Here is a 333-nt window from a genome sequence, read left to right on the forward strand (position 1 = left end):
CCGACTCTCGTTAAGGATTCTGCAACGCGGGACGTGGGCGGAGGTGGGTGGAGCGGGAGAGGGAGAAATGGTGTGGGTGGGGAAGAGTGGGTGGGTTGGGAGGGGGTGAACGGGGAAGGGGGTGTTGTAGGGGTAAGGGTAGGAGTAGGATTGAGAGGGGGGGGTGGAAGGGGGGAGGGAGAAGTGGGATTGATGGTTTGAAGGAGAGAGAGTCTCGTAGGTGGAGCTGGGTGGATGAAGGGGGGGTGGGGGGTTGTGGGAGTGGAAGTATGTGGGAGGGGGTTCGAGAGGGGGAGGGATAGAGATTGGGGTGGGAGGGGGTTTCGATGTCAA

Source organism: Penaeus monodon, chromosome 19, assembly GCF_015228065.2.
Source record: "Penaeus monodon isolate SGIC_2016 chromosome 19, NSTDA_Pmon_1, whole genome shotgun sequence".
In the NCBI taxonomy this organism is placed as follows: Eukaryota; Metazoa; Arthropoda; class Malacostraca; order Decapoda; family Penaeidae; genus Penaeus; species Penaeus monodon.